Source organism: Episyrphus balteatus, chromosome 1, assembly GCF_945859705.1.
Source record: "Episyrphus balteatus chromosome 1, idEpiBalt1.1, whole genome shotgun sequence".
Classification (NCBI taxonomy): Eukaryota; Metazoa; Arthropoda; class Insecta; order Diptera; family Syrphidae; genus Episyrphus; species Episyrphus balteatus.
The window spans coordinates 101,926,965-101,953,720 of record NC_079134.1 but is presented as its reverse complement, the minus strand read 5'-3'; the positions used below and the strand labels follow the sequence as shown (position 1 = coordinate 101,953,720).

General features: G+C 31.8%; 1 pseudogene; it reads right to left on the bottom strand.

The window, feature by feature from the left end:
- Positions 1-22,082: 22,082 nt before the first annotated feature.
- On the bottom strand, positions 22,083-26,430 carry LOC129909282 (putative nuclease HARBI1; annotated as a pseudogene).
- Positions 26,431-26,756: the final 326 nt, after the last annotated feature.

The following is a 26,756-nucleotide window of genomic DNA, read 5'->3' as shown; positions in this document are numbered from 1 at the left end:
TGTCGTTTAATTGACTAACATGTCGGTCCGACCACCAAAAAATCAAAATTTTTTGAAAACCATCCGGCAAACCGGACAGGCTGTCGGATGGGTGTTCACATTATCAAAACAGCATCAGATCAGACCAAATGGCGGCTGGTCTGTCCGGTAAGTTGGTCAATGTGAACCCCCCTTATGTAATGTATGAAAAAAAATTTAATGTATGATGTATGTAATGTATGTGATGTATCATCTATGAAATAGGGCCCTGGATCTGCTTCAACTGTCTGCAGCTGGTGGAATTGGGGGTTGAATGGTGCTTTCCCATGCATATATATAATGTTGTTTTTGGTGCTCCTGGGTGGGATGCTAACTTTTTGTCTCGTTTTGGAGACAGATTTCCGCTCGGGATGGGTATGTGTGATGTTACCACAACTGAAAAAAAAAGAAAGAAATTATAAGTAAGGAATTGAAACAAATTATTTCAGTGATGAGCTTCCATGTTGATTTGGATAATTCAAGATGCGCAAGCAGCTTGAATTTTCCAATCAAAATTTCTGTCCCATCACTGAGCATACTTACCTGTTAATATCAGCAAAACATTTTTTAGTACCTAAACAAGAAAAGAAAACAAGAAATTGAAATATATTTTTGTTAATAAAGACAAAAAAATGAAAATTAAAACTTACCTTTGGTAAAGACGACCGCCATGAGGATTTGATTTGTGGTTTGTTTTGACAATTCACAAATCAATCATCATGCCGGCTCGTTTTTTTACAGATAATTATATATCTGTCACACTCATTTTTAAAGGAAAAGGGGGAAATAAAAATGCGTTCCACAATTTTCGCTCAGTTAGGTTTGTTCGTGTTTATGTTTTTTTTTATTTTAAGGGAATTTTCATGTTTTAGGTTTAAGGTTGGTTCAAATGTTGTTAGTACGACTAATTGGGATTGGGATTACTATGAGATTAATTGAAGGGAATCAAAAGATAGTGTTATTGTTTATGTGTTTACATGTATGTGTAAACTTGGGTTATGGACAAGGGGGGTTAGAAAAAAATTGATAAGGATGGGAGATTTTTCCCCACCCACTATTCTGTTGCAAGTTAGCTATCTCACTCTGATATAGAAGTAACTATGTATTAATTTACAGAAAGATAACGAAACCATAAAACAGAACGAGATTTCATGATCATTGCAAATTTGAATTCAAATTCGAGAAGAGCAACCGTAGGAAGTGATTGCAGTTTTATTTAAATCGAAATTTAAATTGAAAGTTAAAACTTTTTTTACAATTTTTGTTCTGTGCAACTTTTATTGCAAATTCTAATGCAAAGACATTAGACTATATTGTATATTGTGGTGAATTAATTAAAAAGGTAATTAGAAGTGAAAAATACAAGTGAATTTAACTAATAAAAAGAAATTTAGGTGTACAGACAAACATATATATACCTACATATACAGAAAAATCGTTTGGGGAGCACAAAAAGATCCTTTGGAAATTTTTATAGAAAAGAAAGAAAGAATCTAAAATCGATTCTTTATTAAGCAGAGGTAGGTATGTTACATTGGAGAAACAAACTCTTAAAGTAGAAAATAATTAAATAATTTTACCAGGTCGAAGATCAAACCAAATCTAGGCCTCTGCTGGGTTTTTTTATATATGTACATACATATATACACATATTGCATTACAAAAGTTGGAATCGAATCCTAAAGAAACTTGGCTTTGTTCGTAAGGAACAAAGAGTGAAAGTTCGAGAAGCGTGAAGAAGACTCCACAGATAATAGTGTATATATATAGAAAGTATATATACATATATGCAAAGGAGGAACTTCTAGAAAGAAGGGGAGATAAGGATTCAACCAACGCCAGCGAAGTGAATTTTTTTTTTACAAAAGAAAGTGAAATTAAAGAACAATTTTCTTTGAAGATAACGTAGATTTTAACGTAGATAATAACCTAAGTTAAAATTCAGTTCTCCAAATTGTTTTTTTTTTTTTATTTTTAAGTTAAATTTAAATTTTTTTAATTACTAAGCAAGAAGAGATTGGTTTTAAACTTTTGGAAAAAGTGACAATTTTCAATTTTAATAATAATTAGTGATAAATCAAAAAAAAAAAAGAAAGTGAATATTGTGCACAAAGGCACAAAAAGGATTCGTCGAGGTGCTGCCGGCAGAACAACGAAGGATTCCTAAATAAACTGGTAAGTCAAACATTGTTAATTAGGGCAAAAAAGGCCCATATAAATTATTAAAGTTGGAAACCACAAGATTACCAAAGTTACAATCTTCTTTCTATTTATTTTTACATATATTTTTACACATTTTTTATTGAATTTGAAATTGAATTATTGAACTAGTTGTAAGAAAAAGAAACGAGCGGGAGAGCTCAATTTTATTTTTGAATATTAATGAAGATTTTGAATAAAATTATAATTTGAATAGTGTAACAAAGTGTTATTAATGGAGTGCTAAATACTTAGCTAAAGGTGTGTGGAGGCTTGACAAAGCCGTCCACTGGTAATATGGATTTTCTTTAGAGGACATGACTGACCTGAACTCTTCGACAGACTTAGATTTCAGCTGGAAAATAATCTTTCGGGGCTATTCTTCAAAACATTGGCCAAGAAGATAGCGTATGGAAGTATCTCTAAGATACAAGGGAGGGCAGGCCAAAATTCGTCGATAACACCAGACGAGCGCTCGGAACTTCAGTGGAGCAGTTATCTAGGGAAATAAAAAAGTATGTCCGCAAGTTCTAATTTTCCAGGTTAAACTAAGTTAGGTGCAGATTTAAAAAAAATAATAAGAAAACTTTAGATTCTTATATGTATACCAACATAACCCATATCATTTCAAGGTATTTTTTAACGCTGATTCCAACAAAACCCACAAACAAATCAATATGACCATCCCTGAAAAGTAATGTACCTTATTCATGTTGATCTGACACAAATATCTGAAGAGTAGTTTTTCAATTTATTCAAATCTGCACCTTATCTTCAAATCAAGAAAATTAGGACTTGCGGACATGAGATTTTTTTAGATTTTTGAGGGTAGTTAAAGAATATCCAAACAAAGATTAAAATGAAAAAATTAGCCTATTAGCACTTATTCCTCAGATGAACAAGAATCTTCTTTAATGCATATCCTAAAATTTGCCCCTCCATAAAAAAATGCCATTATTTCGTAGGTATATATATTTTTTGTAATGGATTGTTTTGATTTTTAATAATGATGGATTCTAAAATCTTCATGCAAAATTTGGTTCATCTACCATAACTTTTAATTGTTTTTCGGCAGTAAGTTTGCAACTGTTATAATAATATGAGTTGACAGATGAAAAACAGGTATAACTTTTTCCAGAGACGTCAGATTGTCCTGATTTTAGATTTTTTAGGAATCAGCATTAAAAAATACCTTGAAATCATGTATCATATGTGTATATAATACCATAGCCTATTTTTGCTAATTTTGAAAATCTCCATTTCGCGATTTGACCTTGAAATCGCGACAAGCGGACATGAGATTTTTCTAGACTTTTGAGATATGTTATAGAATGGCAAAAGGAAGATATTGAGCAAAAAAAATTTCTACTAACATTCATTCCGAGATTTACCCCTTTTTTCTACTTATTTGACTGTATTAATTTATATAAACTATTTAGGAAATATTGAATCAGAATTGACTTAAAATTGCTGTAAAGATTCTCAAACTGTAAAACGATTATCATCGATTCGATTATCGTTTTCAAAATTACGGAATGACCCCCCTGAAGACCTCAACCTTGAATATAGAGCAATATAACTCTGTTTTATATGTATAATTAAAAAAGTCTATTCGTTACTCCTAAGTGGAGAATTTTCAAATGATTAAACTAAAAACAGATTTCTCTACTCTCTTTTTGGGCTACTTTCGAAATACATATTTATTCCATTGACTCTGCGGATTATTGACATCTTTCACTTTGGCCGCATCCAAATTCCAAACCAATTTCTTTCCCAATGCCAACAAAATCATTTCGGCTTTACATACCCCATCGTATTAACCCTTTAGAAAAACAAAACACCTTCTTAAAAGTTAAAGTAAGAGGTCCACATTTTTGAATAATCGTTAAAAATTTTGCATCATAATTTTGAGTTATTAAAATATTCTTGTTTACTTTAAACTCAAATTCTCGGGGGATGATTGTCCGGCGGGCGTGGGTTCTATATTTTTGGAAAAATACATAAATTTAAACCTATTGAACGCGGTTTTTGTAATTAAACTAATGTCCCTTATTGAATTGACGAGGGATAACTTCCTCCATTGTCAAGTAGATATTTGTTATATGGAAATTTGGAATCCATTCTTCACCCACCCTTTCGAATCCTTTAGAACGAATTGCCTTGATCCAATTCAAATTTAGCAGTCGTTTGACTATTGTCCTTGGTTGTCACTAAGAAGGTATGTGTTAACGACCGACACGACGACCATGTCGGAGTCAGTGATGTCATTACGACGAAACAAAATTAAAATGAACAGTTTAACAAACATTGAGAGTGGAAGAAGTTTGCAAGGACCAGAATTAAAGATGATGAAGTTATCCTTTCGATTTCGGGATGGATGATGATGAGACAAATGGTTGGTTAGATGGAATGAGGGGCCTTGAGTAGTTGACTTTGGCTAGTGATAATGCTCAGAGAAAAGCTTTCCACACAATTGTTTGTGGAAATTCATAAATATGGAACATTCCCTGATTTTTTTTTCGGGCAATCACAAAAGCATTTGAAAAGGTGCAGAAAGAAGCTATAAGGGAGTTGGCGGGAGAAAGACCGACACAATTAATGAGATTATTCAATTTCTTTCGTTGAGTTTATTCCAAAATGATGTTTAGCTGATGATGTTGATGGTTCTATCTGCTAAATAGCGATAGGTTTGTGTGGTGTCCTGATCCCTTTGATTTCTTCTTCTCACTCTCATGCTATGAAATCAAAGGGTTATGGTCACCATTCCAACTTTATAATTACGAATGAGGTGGAATTTCATTAAGGCACACCGTTTTGAAACAGGCAATTTGAATTTGAAAACTCTCCCTGAAGATTTTTTGAGGAATATTTACATAGATAAAATTAGCATAATGAAATATTATGTACACATTGTTTTAGAATAAAGTCAAAACATTTTTAATTTAACATTTAATTGCAAAATATACAGACATCTTTGAATAAATGAATAAAAGAACGAGAACTAACATGTTTAAGATACAAATGCTCCTAGTCCTAAGGTGGAAAGTGACAAACATAATTTTTGTAATATCACTAAGTCTTATCATTGGCTTTTCCCATGATCCAGAAAAAGAAAAATAAGTACCTAATTCAATAATTTATTCGTAAGTTTATGTGAAGAATATTCAAAAATATTCACTTCTTTGAATCAAACGTGAATAGGCATTTAAAATAATTGCTTCTCACATGAAACTTGGCAAAAAGTTTCCTTTTGGAATAAGAACCAAAAGGATCAAAATATTCTATAAAATATGAGTGGAAGAGTTTTTTTTCGGAAAAGAGGGAGATGTGAAGGTTAACAAAACAGTTAAAAAAAATTGTTTGTGGAATATAATCATGTGGCACATGTTTGTAGGCTATTTTTTTGCTGAGTCTAATGACAAACATAAAGCAAATACGATTTTTCTAAGAAAAGATATTCCCGATTAAACGCAAGGGTGCTTTTTTTTATTTCAACAGATGAAACAATATAGCTTAAACCCTTGTGGGAAACACCATACACTCATGAAATTCAGTATTAAGGTTTTAAATCAAGCTGGGACAAAGAATTCATAAAGTTCTTAAAAAATATCTTTAGTGAAAGGGTGTTTTTTGAGGGGTGGAGTTATGTGAACTTTTAGGTATAAGAATTAAGAAGCTAAAGAGTATACAAAATTATCTTGAGTGAAAGGATGTTTTTTTTTTTTAAAGAAATGATGAAACTCAGAATAAGTACCACAAGTACTTAAACAAAATGCTACCTAAATGAAAATTGGTAAAAATGTTTAATTTATAACTGCAAACAGGAATCTAAGCAGTCTATAAAAAAATTTTAGGTGAAAGGGTGTTTTTTTGGGAAATAAGGAAAATCCGCTATTACAGTAGGTGGCCACATGATTATGACCGATGAAAATTTTCATATATTTGCTACGCTTAAAACTAATTTTATTTTTTCTGTACAGTGATTATTATTACGGCTTTCTACTGTAACGCTAAGAGTGTCTAGCCCTTTCTTAGTAAGAAAAATTAAAGAATAAACAGGCTTGGTAATTTTCCGGGAATGAATTCCACAAATAACGCTCTTTGGGGATTCTTAGCGAAAAGCTGCAGAAAACCTTATACCAAGTGGTGGAAAAGCTTAGCGGTGAGTGGCTGAATCATTACAAGCACGGGACAATAACTCATTCAGGGAAAAACAGAGTTCCCGAAAGAATAAAGGCATTTTGCAACAAAAGGAAAACACACGAAATATTGAAAAAATCTACATCATTTTTTTTGACTTTGCCTCTTTAAAAAAAAAATTAGTAGTGGCATAATGCTTTATACAGCCGTAATAATACTGTACTGTACAGAAAAAATAAAATTAGTTTTTAGCTTTCTAGTTAAAGAATTAGTGACAATTGAAAATTTTCATCGGTCATAATCATGTGGCCACCTACTGTAGTCCAATAAAACCAATGGTATAAGAGTTACCCTTACGAAATTTAATAAAAATGTAGTCCATTTTTTTTTTGAAGAGACTGTCAAATCTGTTATTGGTCTCAAGTCTCTGCTAAATCTCAGGGTAACTTTAACTTGCGAGGACATACCAGTGTTGCCAGACCCCGCTATTTATCGGCAAACAGGCTCCTTGAACATTTCACTCGCTCATTAAAATTTTGATTTCCGATTTAAGGCTCCTTTGAAATCAAAGCATTTTACAGCAAAAATCCATCAGAGATGTGAATAAAGATAACCAATTTGTATAAATTCTTCATTATTAACCCTCTGTCGGCACACGGGTTCGAATTTGGCAGGACAAAAATAAAAAAATTACGATTTTTCAAAAAAATGGTCACAAAAAAGTCTCTTTATAAGGGTGAAAATATTTTTTTTCGGAATTGTGAATACAATATTCGAATTCCTCGGAATATTCTAAATCAATTTCATACTTGATTCTCTATAAAATATTGTGACCGAAAAAAGTTCTAGTGACATGAAAAAGTAGGTATAAACCAAATTCGCACCCGTGTGCCTATCACGTCACAAAAAAGAGGTGTGTCTACAGAGGGTTAAGTAGGTATTACTAATTTTTTCACTCCCTTCAATGAGCATAAAAACCAGAATATATCAACAAAATGAAAAAAAAAATTTACCAACTTGAAGTATGATATACAGTAGGTAGTTATCTGAAAATTAAAAAAAATCTAAAATCTCATAAACATTTTTAAGTCGGTTATTTTTGGCTCTAAGATTTTTCAAAATCGGCTCCTTGCCTCTAAAATATTCTGGCAACACTGGGTCATACACAGTGGCGAGGCGTCGATAATTTCAAAAGGGAAGTCGATAAAAATTAATTATCTAAAAAAGAAAATGTTTACTATCTACCTGAAATTAAACTAAATATAGGCAAGAGATTTTGTATTTGCATAGGTACTTCATCCCAATAACGTTTAAAGTCAAAAAAAGAAATTTTTACCAGAATCCATTGCACTTCCACAAAAAATATAAAGTAATGACAGAACCAAGATAATAAAAAAAATAAGGCATTCGAAAACATTTATTAAACAATTTTATTAAACAGAAACTCCACGTATAATGTTTGCAACAAATATTAATAAATTAATAAATAACTAACATTGATGTTGATTATCTTAACCGCAAAAATTGGCTTTTATTGTCTCTTTCCCAGGAAGAAGTCGTGACTCAAGGAAACAAATAATATTGTTCTATATTTTTATGTGCTTACCTCTTAAACAATATTTTCAAACAGTAACAGTCAATCTCCCCTTTAAATTTATCACAGAAGCGCAGCCGAGATACATACAATATTCCCCAAAGAAGTCGATGAAAACCGTCTGATTCTGGTCGTATAACAAACTGAATTTTTTAAACAGAAACCTACGTCTACGACCTTCCTGTGCATCTGCATATACATTTCTCTGTTTGAATATTCTGCTGCTGCTTGTGCTTATTAAAAATATTGTGAGATACACACAAATTTTCTTCAAAATAAGACGATAGAAACCGTGTTATTATTTTGCATAAGAGAGCGTGCGTAAAGCATGGGATACACGATACAATCATCGCACACGATTTGCGCTGTACCGATATCGTTAACAATATCGAAAGAAAACACATAAACCATGCGATTCGCTAACGATTTCATTAACTGTCAAACAATTTTTCTCATTTTTATCCACTATTTGGTTGTTTGTTAAAACAATTACATAATTTCAAAAACTAAATCAAAGATGAATTGAAAGCGCACAGTTAGATTCTCCGTCTCCATGCTCCATCCCATTGTGCCATTGAAATATTTCTTGCCAGTCTCCTATTTTCCACAAAAATATCGATAAAACTTTGGCCACCATTTTTCTTTGAACCTTTTAACGACTTTCGCTTTCAGTTCGCCTAGTTTTGGTATTAGAAAACAAAGTTGTAGTACATTTTATTTCCCACAGAATATGTAACTAATAAAAGATAAGCAAAAGTAATTAAAGCATAAATCCCTACACAGAGAAAAATAGACCACATAAAATGAAACAAAAACAACAAGATTTCTCTATGAAATTCATCTTAGAAGTAAACCTTATTAAACCAATTGGGTTTTTATTATTGTTTTAAATTATGTATAGGTTTTACAGCAACAACTTAATATATTCTTTGAGAAAAAATATTTACTACAACTTTATGTCACAACTCTGGATTCGTCAGGGAAGTCACCTTGGCCTATTTCAATTTATTTTAGCAATAAATAACGTAATCTCATACATAACTTCAAGTGAGATTCTCATATTTGCTGGTGACATGCAGATTTTCAAAGAAATTAATTTCTTCAAAGCGATTATTAACAGTTTTAATATTATTGGGTGTGGTAAAAACGGTCTTTCGCTTAACCCAGCTAAATGCCAAACAAATATCTTTAATATTTTTGATTACTATACTCTATACCTTCATATTAGCCCTGTTCCATTGGGAGTAGGCAAAGTAATACTAGTAGTTTACTAGCGATTTTCAATGGAAAGCACTTTTAAATTCAATACAAATCGTATCTACTCGGGAAGAAGAGCATAAGTAGATGATAGCACTAGATTAACCAAAACATCTGCTAGTAGTAAACTACCACCTCCAATGGAACAGGGCTATTGCAACATACCTGACTGTGTCGAGTATTTAGCTTCAAATTTGGGTTAAAACTAAGCTCAAATTTAGAATTTACTGAACACATCAATTCTATTGGTATAGTAAATAAAGCTATCTCAATGCATGGTTTTATTAAACTTTGGGCAAAGGAATTTCATGATCCATTTGTCTTTGAAAAACTGCTACGTACGACCCCATCTTCGGTACTCACAAGTATGGAGTCCTATTTATAAAGTTCATAAAAACCGAATCAATCAATGCAGTACAATTTTGAACGCTTTGTTCTTAAAGGTCTTCCTTGGGCCGATGATTTTAACTTGCCACTATATGAACAACGCAAACTTTAGTGTTTTCTGTTCGGTTGCAACTCTAATACATTTTTATTTGTGTTTCTGCAAAAGTCTTACTTAGGTACTTAGTTATACTTCCACGGACTATTTTATAACAGAAAAGCCCTATTGCTGAAAAGTTTACCAAAAAAACTAACCTATAACATGTAAAAATAATTCACAATAACAGCCAAACATAATGAAAGCGGAAGCTTAAATAAAGTTTTTTACGTAGCGTGGTTTACCCTCTCTAAAGTCATTAACTAACAAAACGAAAACACTAAAAGGCACAAGTACCTACCACGACAAAAACAACAACAATACCAATGCTCCTCCTCCTGCATCTAGATTCTGTTCTCTAAAGCTCTGCTGATGAGAATGTAGATGACAATATTATGATGGTGATGGATTTAATGAAGACAAATTACCTGTGGGCATTTTTATGAAATAATAATTAAACAAAGGCACACAATTTCATTGTCCTTGCATGCCTCGACTGTGTTCACTGTTTCCACAGGAGCGCATAGAATTTATGCTAAGTACCTTTCCTTTGCAATTGGAGTGGCTTTAATATAAATAAACATGATAATCGTTTATGAGAAGCAAAAATAATAAAACGATGGCAGAAGGATGTCAGGCGGAACGAATAACAATTGCAACACGAAGCATAACAGTTGATGTATCCTTGCTAATTGGAGGAATAAGGAAGTAGCGTTTTGTTGGTGTATTGCTTCTACTTCTGCTTCTGTTGCAACTCTGATACATTTGTATTTGTTAGAATAGTACACTCCCTGGTGCTGCTGAACACAATGATGAGATGTGATTATTATTTTTCTTACCTAAGTACCTTTATTCTTCTAGCATGAATGCATATTTGTAGCCCGATCAATCTAGACATTTTATCAAAGTTAATTTAAGTACAAGATTTTTTGATGCAGTTAGGTTCCTTTGATGGAGGAGAATATAAAACCACAGTTTTACACCAAAATTTGATATGGCGTATCCCCGAAAATGACCTCTGACCCCTAGGTAGTACGGAAAAAGGTGATTTCACGATTTTTTGATGCAGTTAGGTTCCTTTGATGGAGGAGAATATAAAACCACAGTTTTACACCAAAATTTGATATGGCGTATCTCCGAAAATGACCTCTGACCCCTAGGTAGTACGGAAAAAGGTGATTTCACGATTTTTTGATGCAGTTAGGTTCCTTTGATGGAGGAGAATATGAAATCACAGTTTTACACCAAAATTTGATATGGCGTGTTCTCGAAAATGACCTTTGACCCTAGGAAGTTCGAAAAAAGTGATTTCAGTCGAAGGCTTTCATAAGACCTGTTTCAAGAGGTTCTTGTAAGTATGCAATGTTTTCATCTCTCAAGTATGCAATGTTTTTCACCAATAAGTATGCAAAGCTTTTATCCTGCAGATATGCAATGTTTGTAACGCTTTAGAAAAAAACATTGCATTTTTATGTGAGGTTTCAATTAGCTCCCTTTTTTCCACTCATCTTTAATATTCCAGTATGGTCTACTGGTAAGGTGCTGGCTAGGTATGCAGAGGTACGTGGGATCGATTCCTGGTCGGCCCATGTGATGAAAATAAAAAAATTTGTTCTTTTTCAATTAAAATAATATTCTCATCATTTCAGAACAACAGAAAAAGCTGTGGAATTTCCAAAAAAGGAAAAGAAACAAAGTAGGAAAAAATTTTCGGGGATACGCCATATCAAATTTTGATGTAAAACTGTGATTTCATACTCTCCTCCATCAAAGGAACCCAACTGCATCAAAAAATTGTGAAATCACTTTTTCCCTTTTTCCGTACTACCTAGGGGTCAGGGGTCATTTTCGGGGATACGCCATATCAAATTTTGGTGTAAAACTATGATTTCATATTCTCCTCCATCAAAGGAACCTAACTGCATCAAAAAATCGTGTACTTCCATTAACTTTGATAAAATTTCTGTTAAATTCGACTGAAATCACTTTTTCGAACTTCCTAGGGGTCAGGGGTCATTTTCGGGGATACGCCATATCAAATTTTGGTGTAAGACTGTGGTTTTATATTCTCCTCCATCAAAGGAACCTAACTGCATCAAAAAATCGTGAAATCACTTTTTCGAACTTCCTAGGGTTCAGAGGTCATTTTCGGGGATACGCCATATCAAATTTTGGTGTAAAACTATGATTTCATATTCTCCTCCATCAAAGGAACCTAACTGCATCAAAAAATCGTGTACTTCCATTAACTTTGATAAAATTTCTGTTAAATTCGACTGAAATCACTTTTTCGAACTTCCTAGGGTTCAGAGGTCATTTTCGGGGATACGCCATATCAAATTTTGGTGTAAAACTGTGGTTCCATATTCTACTCCATCAAAGGAACCTAACTGCATCAAAAAATCTTGTACTTAAATTAACTTTGATATGTAGTGAAATTTCGTCTAGGATGATCGGGCTATTTGACGCAAAATTTCCATTGTTGATATTCTTTTTAATTATTTCTTTTATATCCTCAGGCATATATTTATTTTTTATTTCAAAATTAGGTCAAGAGGTTTTAGATTTTCAAATTTTTCAACAACAATGGTAAAAAAAAATTGAAAGCATAAAAATTACTCCTTAAAATAGTATCTCTTAAATTCGATTAATTGGAAAAATGCCTACCTGCACGGAGAAAACAGACCACATAGAATTAAGCGGATCGCACCTTAATTTAAGCAAGCGGATATCTTAATTTAAGCAAGCGGAAAAAACTGGCAGCCACCGGGGATCGTAACTACAACACTGTTGGGTTACTAGGCCAGTGCCTTACCACTGCGCTATCTCACTGTTGGAAATGAGTATGATAAACTGCAAGTAAAGCTAAGGTGTGACTATAGTTTTAAAATTATAATTTTTTGTCGGTTTTTTTAAAATGAACAGTCACATTAATATAAGATGAAGTTCACATTAAATTTAACTGAGTTTAAGTGGACTCACCTTATTTTAGGAGGATATCACCTTATTTTAAGGTGATGAAATTTAATGTGCGCATCATCTTATTTTAAGGTGACACTTTTTCTCCGTGTACAGTTTTAGGGGAAGTGGGGGCAAGACCGCCCACTTAGTGTTCGACTGTCTTGAAAACTGATAAAAAACATCTTTTAAATAGAATACAGTTTTCATTCATTAAGTTTAATGTTTTTTGCAGAAACTCTCATCATTATAAAAAAAATAAAAAATACTGAACAAAAGATAATACGTTTTGAAAAAAACATCAAACAAAAACCGTCTTGCCCCCACATGGGGGTGAGACCGCCCTATAAAACTTTGTTGATAGAAAGACCGTTTCTATTGTTTCAAATACAGTCTATTTGTAATAATAACACAATTATGCTATATTTTCATTAGTTCTCACTCCAGCACACTCCAGCTTTTTGGTACCATTTGGTACACATTTTGCACTTAATCCAACAACACTTTAGATTGGATCAAGAAAATAGTTGCAGGTAGAAGGCACAAATACAATTTGTCCTCTTCATCAGAATCATCAATTACAGTATTGTTTGGCGCCTGTTGCTTAGCTTTTTGGAAGATTTAACGGTGAACTTCTTTCACTTAGTTTAAGCTACAAGAGCTTCCAATTTCGCCCATGGGCGGTCTTGCCCCAGTCATATCATATTTGATGTTCTGTGTTATTATTTTTTTTTTAATTTATCTTTATGACTCCTTCTTTCGCAGAAAATACTTTTTTTCACTTTCTGTTATACAAAAAGGAAAATTAAAAAATTTTAATTATTTAAGTGTCAAAAATACAACTGACTTTTCACATGAACGATAACAATTTAATGAAAAATCACAAAATTTACCGTAACTCTTCGGGGTCTTAACCGAAATTTCTAAAACTTACAGACGTGATAGATCGTACCAAAGGGCACCTATTTTATATTGCAAGTGTTGCCAATTTTACTTTTTTTCATACAACATAGTACGAAAACAATTTGATGAAAAATCACAAAATTTACCGTAACTCTTCGGGGTCTTAACCGAAATTTCTAAAACTTACAGACGTGATAGATCGTACCAAAGGGCACCTATTTTATATTGCAAGTGTTGCCAATTTTACTTTTTTTCATACAACATAGTACGAAAACCGTCTTGTCCCCTTAGGCGTCTTGCCCCCACTTCCCCTATATACCAGATGAAATGGCTGAGTTCATACTCTTAAATTCCCAACTATAATAGGCATGGGCTTGTGTCAAAATTGAACGAACTGCTTCGTCCTGTTTCTGAAAACATGAGGTGTAGCCTTAGATAATGAGCATAATACGCGCATGGTTTCCTGTTACAATTTACATTTTTGTTTTCTATAATTTGTGTAAAAAAACAAGTTGAATTACACAAAAATATTTTTAAATTCAGTTTTTATTTAGTCCACACTTCGTTTATCACATTTTTATTCAATGAACATTAATTTAACTCTTCCATTTCCTTCCCCTTCCATCCATGTTATTTTCATTTTATTCTCAGAAATTTACGCATGCCGTGCGTATGCTTAACAAATCGCGCATTGTGACTATCCCATAATAATTCTGTATGTGCAACAACTCACTCATGCTATTTTGACGGAGTGTGCCCCCGCACACGGCCCCTCGCTTGGTGGGGCCCCGCGTACGCCAAGTTAAAATGTCTAGGCCTTTGCAAAAAATAAAATCCGAAAAACCATGCTCAAACAAAAAATAATTCAAATTGGCTTGTTTCCACTCGGTTTCCATAATGGCTAAAACAGATGTTCGGCACATCTGCACGCATCGTTGCATGCAGCGCTGCACCCAAAATACATATGCATCACTTTTTAAATTATTGATGCCGATTTCTGTCAAAAAAATTGATAACCCTGATATTTTTTATATTTTTTGTAAGAAAACGATAAAAATGGATTATAAGCGGTTAAAATGGAAGGAATAATTGAATTTATGAAACAAAACAAGATGGTTAAGTTTTTTTTATTAATTCAATTAGTTCTTCCATATTAAGAAAATCAAAACGAACGTTATTTGAATTTTTGAATGATAGATTTTGTCAACTGCCAATATCAGTAATGCCAAATAGCAAGTATTTTGTATTTTTGTTGAAGCTTGGCATGGAATTTAGAAATAGAGACATGATGCAGCTCTGCATCTCTGCATTTATTTCTCGTATATGCTTGATTGTGCTTGTTTACACATGAAAACAAAATTATTTTTACTTACACAGAGAAAAAATAAGGCAGGGATGACTATGCTTCTGGTATATTTAACTTTATTTCTGGTATATTCAACTTTATTCTGATTAAATATACTAGAAGTAAAGTTATCCCTGGCGTTATGTTTTCTCCGTGTATAAGTTATTAGAGGTATTCATGAAGCGGTGTAAACCTTGGATGAATCTGGTAAATTTTGTATTGTTTTGACTGTTAGTTTACTACATTTACCACTTTACCAGGTTTACCTAGAGTTTATACAGGTGCATGATTCCCCTATTATTAAAATTAATATGATATGAATCTTGAACTAGTGCTTAACCTCATCTTTACCACCAATTTCAGAATATAAAAGTTCTGAACCATGGATTTAATATTTGAACAACTGGCCCTTAGAGGCAATTGTACAAATATGTATTTAATCCAAGGTTCAGCAACTTTTATCTTCTGAAATTAGAAGTAAAGCTAAGGTTAAACAATTGGTTCAAGGTACATATATGTTAAAATAACTAACCAAATTTAAAGCATAGCCAATCCTCCGAAATCGGCAATTTGAATTCCTGAACCAAGGTTGAACCACGTTTGTACAATTTAAACAAATTGTACACATATTTTAACTATGGTTTAAAATTTTTTATTATATGTGATTTAGGAAGTAGCTGAGGCTTAGCTTTAGTTTAAAGTTTATTTTAGGGATGTTGCGGATGTGGATTTTTTCACATCCGCGGATGCAGATTCCGGTGCGGATTTTTGAAAGTTAAAATTGCAGATGCGTATGCGGGTGTTTAAGATATTATATACAAAATTAATATAAATGAATTAAAATAATGATACAGTTATAAATTACAAATATTTGTATTTGTATTTAATGAGAGAAATTAAAAAAAGGTGTATTAGACTTAATAAAAAGTAAAAATTAAGCCCCACTTTTTAATAATTGTTCCTTAGGAAGACTGGCTTGTGGAGTGGGTAGAAATTGTCGTTAAGTTCTTTACTGGCACTTTTTTTTTGTCCGGAAAGAAGATCTTTATTAATAGCCTGTTTTCACCCCAATTATAATTTCGCAAATTAGGTCAGTTCGAATTCCAAATTCTAAAAAATTCCTATACAATTGGAAATTCGACTTAAGGCTCTAGTGACTTTTGCATTTTTTCTGTGTTTTGACTAAAAAAATCAGAAATAGACGTATTACTCGGTGTGACTGCCACTACACTGATGGAAAAAATAAATTGAAGTTGAAACGTCGTTGTTTCAAAGATGAACTACTTTGATTTACGTGACTTTAAGATACGAAACCATCAAAAAATAACCTTTTTTCCACGTTGATTTTAAAATGTTCATCTTCAACGCAAAATCATTCCGAATAATAGTTAAATCAATGTGGTTTTCATTGATTTTACTTTGTTTTATGGTGGCTTTTCCCTCAGTGTAGTACGCGCCATTTGCTGGCTCCACCCAACTTCTTTCTTGTCGCATCTTCTTTGCATCCGCATCCGCATCCGCATGAAAACCAGCATTGATTATTGCGGAGGCGGATGCGGATGTCCCAAATCATGCGGAAGTTCCGCATTTGCGGATGCAGATGCGAATATACGCAACATCCCTAGTTTATATATGTGAGAAAGGCAAGCTGCACACTGCTGACCAACAGTTCAAAACTTGAACCAATACACATTTGTGCAACTATTACACTGGTCAACAAGGTTTTTGCCACAAGAACCAAAATATACTTTTCTATAGGTTTTTAATGTGCTGAACTTGAATATGATGTCAGAAAATTTGTATTTTTATATAGAAAAAAACTCATAGAAATCGATTTCAAATGTTTTTTTTTTGGTAATTAAGTTCTACTATAACTAACTTAATCTAGTGTCCAAAAATCGAAAAAAATTACACCTCTAAGGAACACAATTAATCCGTTTGAAGAGAGCTATCGCCGAAAAATGCCCTGAATATGCGACCATCAGACACGAGGGCATAAAGTTTCATTTTCATCATGACAAATTGACAACGCTCCCCTTCATGCAAGAAAACGGAGTTCTGTTTGATTTCTCCATTTGGATACGCAATTTTACTCACACATTCACAACTTTTTGTGTATGAACACAAAGTCGAAGGAGAAATCGTGGTGAAAATACCAATACATATGCAATCGGCTCCGCGGTGATTATAATTTCCATACTAATTTTAGCCGCCGCCGTGGGACCGTTTTCGTTGTCGAGTTCGGGTTCATTTCGGAGCCGATTCGGACCGAGGTCGGACTCGTTTGCTTGAAGGGTATTGTATTGTATTTTATAAGTATTGCAATATTAGTACATATATTGTTAATGCCTCGTGAAATATGTGTGATATATGTGAAGTACAAAGTAATTGTATTTTCATTTTAACCGACTTCCAAATAGGAGGAGGGTCTTAATTCGTATTTTTTTTTTTTAAGTTATACCTACTCTAAGAATAAGAAGTACAGGAATGGGTGTTTGAAGAAAACAGTGCGGCATTTTTTTCATTTCTACAAAGTAGTGTTAGTTACACAAACACATATGCATTGAACCAGGGACGCAGTGTAGCAAGGCGCAACGTTTTATCTACGTGAAAATTTATATTTTTTATGAAACTTTATTTATGTTATTTTATTGAAAGTCATACAGTTCCAGCGCGTAGTTTTTACGTATAATTAATTTAATTTAAATTTTTTTTCTGCTCAATGTGCCAAATATGACCCAAACCGGAAAACCCAAAATTTTCCGACTTTTAATCAAAAAATTGAAAAATCCTGAAACACGTGTATTTTAACATATTCTACCCTATATATTTTTTCACGCAAAAAAAAAAATCATGCGGTAAGGGGTTAACCCTTTACCGCACAGTGGCTCATATATAAGCCAAACCATAAAAAGCATTAATACTTTAAAGTTAAAAAAAAAATCTAGTTTTGTTTATACCTTTCGAATTAAGTAATATAAGGCCTCTAAATATCATTAGGTTTAAAACGCCATCTATAATGATTTGGGCGAGCATTATTATCCGCTAAAGTGGCCGAACTAGTGATAGGCAGGACGGAGCATATTTCAGCTGCATAAATAAAGCTGAACACTGCTGACCAACAGTTCAAAACTTGAACCAAGGCAGAACCACATTTGTGCAACTATTACACTGGTCAACAAGGTTTTTGCCACAAGAACCAAAATATACTTTTCTATTTTTTGATGTGCTGAACTTGAATATGATGTCAGAAAATTTTTATTGGCCTCCGTTTTTTTATATATTACCCTTACAAAATGCCAAAAAAGGTCCTTTGGCCATTTTTGAAGTTACATTTTTATGTGGGGTAATTAATTATAAATAAATTTGTAACGGTCCCTATAAGTACTGGTTTTATTCTTCCAAAAAATGTTTAAATCTTTCCGAGATCTCTTTTACTGCCCGAGATATTTAAAATTAAAGTAGCGGTCTTTGACTCAAAAACAGCACTGGCCAACCAAATTAAATTTTTTTTCCACAAGAACCAAAATATACTTTTCTAGTGGTTTTAGGGTTGCTGAATTCGAATCCGCAATCAGAAAAATTCTATAAGCCTTCGTTTTTGAAATAAAATGGAGGGCAATAAAAACTTTCTGACTTCAGATTCGAGTTCAGCACATCACAAACATATAGAAAAGTATATTTTGGTTCTTGTGGCAAAAACCTTGTTGACCAGTGTATTTTTTCTTAAATTTTTTTATTTGTATTTTTATTACTTTTACTTTGCCACAATACCCGATGGTATTTTGTCGTTAACATGTCCGCTCTGTTGACTTTGGAGACTTCAACATTTTTCGTTTCACTTCAGCGTACTAGGCTTTAACAATAAATAAAAACTATAGAAGTAAAAAAAAATTGTCTGTGGAAGAAATGTTTGAACCGAAGTTGAACCAAAGCTTATCCACCAAAACCGGTGAGATAAAAACTTTATCCAAAGCTGAACGTGGTTTTTTCAAATGCTCTTTAAATCGCTTCTTTAATACTAAGCTAGTGAAAACTAACCATTATAAAAAAAAATTAAATAATTCAACGAACACACCCATTTGTGACTACCAACTTAGATGACAAAAAAAACTATTTTTGAGAAATATAACTTACCACATGCAACTTGTCACATTCAACTTGCCGCATGCACTTCCACATGTTGCATGCTGAATGCAACATGCATCGTGTTACTTGCCACACGCAACATGCAACTTGGGACATGACACATGCAAATTGCCACGTCTTGCATGTTATTCTTTTGCCATACTGCGGCGTACTGCATTTTTAAACTTTAAAGTACTGCCTACTTAAGGTGAAACGACAGCCCTGCTGCCCAATTATCAGAGAGGGCGAATGCGTCATCACTGTTTTAAAATGGCGACATGGTGCTTATTGTAAGCACTATAATCCCTTTGACACTTCTTGTCAAAAAGTAAATGTTTGCTCCAACGCCGCAAAAGAAGTAGGTACTAAGAATAAGAAGTACAGGAATGGGTGTATATCACTTTTATAGTGTAGGATAGCGTGGAAAAAAAACTGTCAAAAATAAATCTAACGCTGTATATTGAGCCATTCTGGTGTGTGATAGAATTAAAAACAAAGTATAATTCAAATTAAAAAACCTTTTAAAATCATTCTTTAACACAATTGCAAAAACTTTTCTAGAATTAAATAGTGAGAAAATAAGTCTTAGTTAATAAAAAAACAAATAAAACAATAAAGATATTTTTATAACCATTCAGAGACCCTTTCCTTTCACATATGAATACACTTTATTTGCAACATAAATGTATGTAAAGTGAATTTATTCATATAAGGGCCAATTTTTCAATAGTCGGTTAAACAGTCAGTTAGTACTTATTCCCCAGATATAGGGAAAATCAATTTTTCAACCGTCAGATATAGCTCATTCCTAGAATAAAACTATCTGCTTCTTTCAGAGATGAATAAAATTTATTCTAAGGAATAATCTCAACAAAAATATTGTGTCAATTGTCAAAGCTGTTTTGAAAGAAATTTTGAAAAAAATACGGCGGAACACAAGAAAACAAAAACAATTATGAATAAAAATGACGTTTTACTTTGAATATTTTCGAATTTGACATTTTTTTTTTTGTTATTTTGTAGAATAATTTTTCTTATATATTTTTCTTATATATTTTGTGTTTAAGTATGCATATGCATAATGTATCTCAATATTTAGTTTTTAAATAAAATCACACACTACTACTATACTACATATTTCATTTTTCTTTCAAAAATTCAATTTTTTTTTTGGGGCCCCTGAGGTAGGTATAATTATTTTTTTAGATGAAATATTCGGCCCTAGCGAGGTAATCCGTCGGAGCTGATTTTGTCCGATTTCATCCGAATCAGACAGTTTTTACCTGTGGGAAACACACCTCGAAGCATATTTTGTATGAAATCGGAGAATTTTCCGCTCCGACGCGACGGACACCTCGCTAGGGCCGATTATGATACTGGCTACCAATTCATTATGTATTATACGGAAAAAAAAATAATTTATCTATCTTCTGTCCAAAGGGATTCATATCACCTATCTTATCTTTTTTTGCTTCGTTACTTTAATAATAAGTTGCCTTCTCTTCATTGTTTCCAGTCGGCGTCCTATCGTCGGTCGAGGCCCCGGGACACCACCCCGTTTGCCCCAATGTTTTGTACGCCCCTGAGTACACTCATCCTCAACTGAACACGTAGGATATACTTCATCCATTTTTTTTATTTTTCCAACTGATGGTTACTGTCGCACCTTTTGATGCTAAAATTCTCTTAAGATGTTAAGAACTGAGTTCCAAAAGATTTTTTTATTTTTCAGGTGGCCATGGCACAGAGAAATAGGTAGTTGACTTCAGAGCCGACATCTCGTGTTCGAGCCCAACGGTTGGCTCAGAAGTTTTTTTCTTAATCGCAAGCCTAACTACTGAATGAAGGCACCTATGCGATAACATAGACAATTTTCAATTATGTCTCCACCTTTGTGCCACGTAATTCAGTGTTATATGTATTATTTTCTTCTCTTGTTCTTTCTTTCTTTGTCATTCTATGTTGTATTGAGGCATATGCATAAAACGAAAGTAATTACTGGTACTAAATGGTTAAAGTAAATACTAGTACTACTAGTAGATTCTGAAACTAATATTATTTACTACATTCGGTATGCATTAACCTAAGTTTCTACAAGCTAGTGTAAACTAGTAATAAATACTACTAGTTCATCTAAAAGTAGATAATAGTATATACTAGATACCTATGTACAATGTACATAAATGCGTTAAATATATTCTATAATTTTCTTCTTGGGTTGGGGTCAAAATTCTGCCGGGGTCAAAATTCTTTTGTCAAAATTCTGCTTTCAAAATCCTGCTTAACAAAATTCTGGTTTCAAAATTCTGCTTTTCAAAATTCTGTTTTTCAAAATTCAGTTTTTTAAAATTCTGCTTTTCAAAATTCTGTTTTTCAAAATTCTGCAAAAAATTAAAAAAGGGTTTAGAAAATGTTAAAAAGCGCGCGCTTTTTAACATTTTCCAAACCCTTTTTTAATTTTTTGCAAAATTCTGTAAAATCATCTTCTTGATAAATTGTCTGCTTATTTGATTACTTACCTACATAATTTGTCATTCTTTGAATGCATACTAATTTTTGTTTTAATACTTAACATTTCCGAAAATAATTCAAATTTTTTTTAATTTATCAAATAAAGATGAATAATCAAAAATTTGAATAAGAAAAGGAATATTTTGTATCAAACAACATCGGTTCCAATAAGTTATAGATTTTATTCGAAAGAAAGTCAGTCTATGCATTTTAAAAAATATTTCTGAAACTTAAACAAAAAAAATTAGGAAAGTACCAATGTTGAATTACATTAATGAGGTGTATTTTTCTTTAGTCAGCACATATGCTATAAAAAAAACAGAATTGGCAGAATTTTTTTGTTTAAGTATAATGCTGGCAGAATTTTGAAAAGCAGAATAGAAAAAAAGCAGAATTTTGAAAAACAGAATTTTCGTTAAAAAAGCAGAATTTTGAAAAGCAGAATTTTGAAGCCAGAATTTTGACCCGATCCCTTTCTTCTTTCGTAAACAATTTGTTTTTCATTCCATATCCCTCGTCTGCCAATAATATTTTATTTTCTGAAGACTTCAAAATAGGTTCAAAAAACTATTTCTCCAAATCCTTGAATCATGAACTGATCCTGGCCATTCACAAACATTTGAAAACCATTCTCTGGCATTATAGACGGAGAGATGGATGCAAGTTTTCGGACTCACTCGGGAAATGGAATTTTTTTTCATGAAATTGTTGGATGGGGGTGGGATAAGCAAATGCCAAATTGGCAGAAAGCAGACTGGATGGAATAAGCGTGGGTGGGGGCTCAAACTTGCATTTTTTTTTGGGAAAAAAACTTTCTCGGAAATGGGTAAAAAGTGGTGAAGGTGGTTGAAGAAGGTGTTAAAGTGACAGTTCCAAAATGGCAGAAAGCTAAGTGGATGGAAAAGGGGTGGCAGAAGGGCGCAAAGTGGTAAATTTTTTTTTCAAATTTACTGACTCGGAAATGGCTGCCATTTTGCAAGCGTGTTCCTGATGGTATTTAGTTCCTAAATTCAAAATGGCAGAAAGCAGACTGGATGGGTTATATTTTTTTTCAATTTTTTACTTCGGAGAGTGCCAAAAAAAAACATTTATTTTAAAAAAATATTTAAAAACAACGGCAACACCTACAATCTTGTATTATAACTTTTTTTAAGCCGAAACCCTGTTATTTAATTACCTTTTCAAATAATGTCGTTTTCGTGAAAAGTTTTTGAAAAACAAATTTTTAAACTCAAAATTTTAACTTTTTTTTAATTTTTTTTTTTTACTTTAATTTTTTCTTTAATTTTACACGATCAAGCTTTGTTTTTGGTAATTTAATTTAATTATCTAGCTAATTTTCAACCAATTGTTGAAAACAAGATGCTAAAATGTCGTACAGTTTTTGAAATAATTAATTTTTAAACTTAAAATTTTTAACTTTTTTTTAATTTTTTTTCTTATTTTATTTTATTTTTTATTTTACGATTTCAAACACTGCTTTTGGTAACTAAAATCAATTTCGTCATCAATTTTAAATCAACCACTGAAAACTAGAAGCGAAAATGTCGTACAGTTTTTGAAATAATTAATTTTTAAACTCAAAATTTTTAACTTTTTTTTAATTTTTTTTCTTATTTTAATTTTATTTTTTATTTTACGATTTCAAACACTGCTTTTGGTAACTAAAATCAATTTCGTAATCAATTTTAAATCAACTACTGAAAACCAGATGCTAAAATAAAGTACAGTTTTTAAAATAATCAATTTTTTTAATTTTTTCCCATTTTAATTTTATTTTTAATTTTACGATAAATCAAACACTGCTTTTCGTAATTTAATTCAATTTCCTAATCAATAAAGTCGTTATTCATTAAATTAAATGTTTCCTGTAAAAACTCTCCTTATTATAAAAAAAAATTTAAATATTGAACAAAAGATAATAAGTTTTGAAAAAACATCTAACAAAAAACGGTCTTGCCCCAACATTTGGGTAAGACCGCCCTATCAAATTTTGTTGCTAGAAAGAACGTTTCTTTTGTTTTTATTGCAGTCTATTTGCAATAATAACACAATTATGCTATATTTTCATTAGTTCTCACTCCAGCGCAAGCTGAACCATTTGGTACACATTTTGCACTTAATCCAACAATATTTTGGATGGGATCTAAAAAACAGTTGCAAATAGAAGGTACAAATACAGTCTGCAAAGTCCTCTTCCTGAGAATCATCACTTACATTTTTAGCAGTCGCTTAGCTTTTTGGAAGATTTAACGGTGTACAACTTTACTAACTTTCAATTTCGCCCATGGGCGGTCTTGCCCCATTCATATCATATCTGATGTTCTGGATTATTATTTTTGTATTTATCCTTATGACTCTTTCTTTCGCAGAGAATACTTTTGAATATTCACTTTCTATTATAAAAAAGGAAAACTTAAAAATTTAATTTTTTCAGTGTTAAAAATACAACTGGCTTTTCACATGAACGATAATAATTTGATAAAAAATCACAAAATTTACCGTAACTCTTCGGCGTGTCAAGTGAACTTGCTAAAACTTATAGAGGTGATCGATCATACTAAAAGGCACCTATATTTTATTGCAAGTGTTGCCAATTTTACTTTTTTTATACAACATAGTACAGAAACGGTCTTGCCCCCACTTCTCCTATATATTATTCTATTTTTAATAAATCAATTAAAATTAAAATACTTCATAAACAAAATAATAATTAAAAAAAAATGATTGCATACTTGTAATATTATAATATGTAATATATAATTTTTGCGTACTTTTATAGGAATTGTTCTAGTTCCAATTTTGGGTTTTTAGTTTTAAAAAAAGTTTAAAAATAGTATGCATCTACTAATGAGGTAAACTTGTATGGTTTATTTAAGAAAAAAGAACAAACTTTATTAAAAACATAACTTGAATGGCGAATGAGCAGAAAAATGTCACTTTAAAATAATTTGGAACTTAAAAATCGTCCCCTATAAAATTTGCTTTTTGTGAACAATTTTCCCTTACGCCAACGATATGGTTTTCAGTAATTGATTTAAAATTGATTACAAAATTGAATTTAATTACCAAAAGCGATGCTTGATATCGTATAATTAGAAAAAAAAAACAATAAAGTTAAAAAAAAATTTAAAAAAAATTAAAATTTTAAGTTTAAAAATTATGTTTTTCAAAAACTGTATGTTATTTTAACATCTGGTTTTCGGTAATTGATTTAAAATTGATTACGAAATTGATTTTAATTACCAAAAGCAGTAATTGAAATCGTAAAATAAAATATAAAATTAAAAAAGAAAAAAAAAATTAAAAAAAAAGGAAAAAAAATTGAGTTTAAAATTGATTATTTCAAAAACTGTACGACATTTTAGCTTCTAGTTTTCAGTAGTTGATTTAAAATTGATTACGAAATTGATTTTAGTTACCAAAAGCAGTGTTTGAAATCGTAAAATAAAAAATAAAATTAAAATAAGAAAAAAAATTAAAAAAAAGTTAAAAATTTTGAGTTTAAAAATTAATTATTTCAAAAACTGTACGACATTTTCGCTTCTAGTTTTCAGTGGTTGATTTAAAATTGATTACGAAATTGATTTTAGTTACCAAAAGCAATGTTTGAAATCGTAAAATAAAAAATAAAATTAAAATAAGAAAAAAAATTAAAAAAAAGTTAAAAATTTTAAATTTAAAAATTAATTATTTCAAAAACTGTACGACATTTTAGCATCTTGTTTTCAACAATTGGTTGAAAATTAGCTAGATAATTAAATTAAATTACCAAAAACAAAGCTTGATCGTGTAAAATTAAAGAAAAAATTAAAGTAAAAAAAAAAAAATTAAAAAAAAGTTAAAATTTTGAGTTTAAAAATTTGTTTTTCAAAAACTTTTCACGAAAACGACATTATTTGAAAAGGTAATTAAATAACAGGGTTTTGGCTTAAAAAAAGTTATAATACAAGATTGTAGGTGTTGCCGTTGTTTTTAAATATTTTTTTAAAATAAATGTTTTTTTTTGGCACTCTCCGAAGTAAAAAATTGAAAAAAAATATAACCCATCCAGTCTGCTTTCTGCCATTTTGAATTTAGGAACTAAATACCATCAGGAACACGCTTGCAAAATGGCAGCCATTTCCGAGTCAGTAAATTTGAAAAAAAAATTTACCACTTTGCGCCCTTCTGCCACCCCTTTTCCATCCACTTAGCTTTCTGCCATTTTGGAACTGTCACTTTAACACCTTCTTCAACCACCTTCACCACTTTTTACCCATTTCCGAGAAAGTTTTTTTCCCAAAAAAAAAATGCAAGTTTGAGCCCCCACCCACGCTTATTCCATCCAGTCTGCTTTCTGCCAATTTGGCATTTGCTTATCCCACCCCCATCCAACAATTTCATGAAAAAAAATTCCATTTCCCGAGTGAGTCCGAAAACTTGCAGCCATCTCTTAGACTATTACAAGTCGCTTGAATATTGATGGAGGCATATCCTTTACGGTTTATATACTCCTCTGAGTGTAAGTGTGGCTTCTTTATTTCGACGTGGGTGCATTCTACGCTCCTATACATGATGGAAAACTGTACTTCAAAAGCCAATCCTGTTTAGTTTCCAATTATTGTTGTGGGTAAACCGAAGGAAACTTAATCCAAAGAGAAGATTTATCCACTATATGTTTTGCTACATAGTGTACAGTTCTTCAAACAGTACTCTGATGCAGGCCCGTGTCTTTCCCAATGCCAACTTGAAAGCCTGGATCTCCAACACACATATTTCAAGAAAATTCTCATCTTTTCTTCAGCGGACGTTACTCCTCCCCTTCTTTCAGATTGAGAACCTCGAGATTTTGTATTGTAAAAGGGATAAATAAATTGATTAGCTTCAATTAATTTTTAATTTTATCTTACCCATAAATTACGCTTAGCCACTCAAAGTTATCATTTTCAAAACGGTAGAGCATTTTAAAATTATTATTCCCGGGAGTTATTCACTCTTTATAAACTTTTTCTGATCTAACATTGAAAAAAGCTGTTTGCATCTGACATGAAAAAGTTTTTAATAGTCAAGTTAGTCTTTAGAAACTTGAATAATTTGCTGTAAATACTAGAAAGAAAAGTTCGTAGATACTAGTTTTTTATGCATATCAATTTAAGAATTTACCATAAAAATTCATCCAAAACTAGTAAATACTTACTTTTTTTCTTGTAAATATAATAAAATAAAAAGTAGTAAATACC